Genomic DNA, 265 nt, shown 5'->3' with positions numbered 1-265 from the left:
TATTTGTTACACACATGCACACAAAATATTAATTAATATTAATATTAGTATGCGTGCGTGCATGTTGCAATGTTTATAAAAATATGTAAGATAATGTTCTTGTGATATTAATAGCTCAAACCTTTGAAGTTGAAGACTTTGTTTCTCTTTTTGATCCTCCACATCTTATTAAAGGAATAAGAAACAATCTTTTAACAAAAGATCCCGCATTTAAGAGCAAAGGAAAGAAAGAAGAACGTATAGCATCGTGGGATGTCATCAAGAT

Source organism: Odontomachus brunneus, unplaced genomic scaffold (genome assembly GCF_010583005.1).
Source record: "Odontomachus brunneus isolate Ranch 3 - 2012 unplaced genomic scaffold, Obru_v1 Obru_scaffold_316, whole genome shotgun sequence".
NCBI classification, from domain to species: Eukaryota; Metazoa; Arthropoda; class Insecta; order Hymenoptera; family Formicidae; genus Odontomachus; species Odontomachus brunneus.
Note: the sequence above shows the minus strand (reverse complement) of the source record.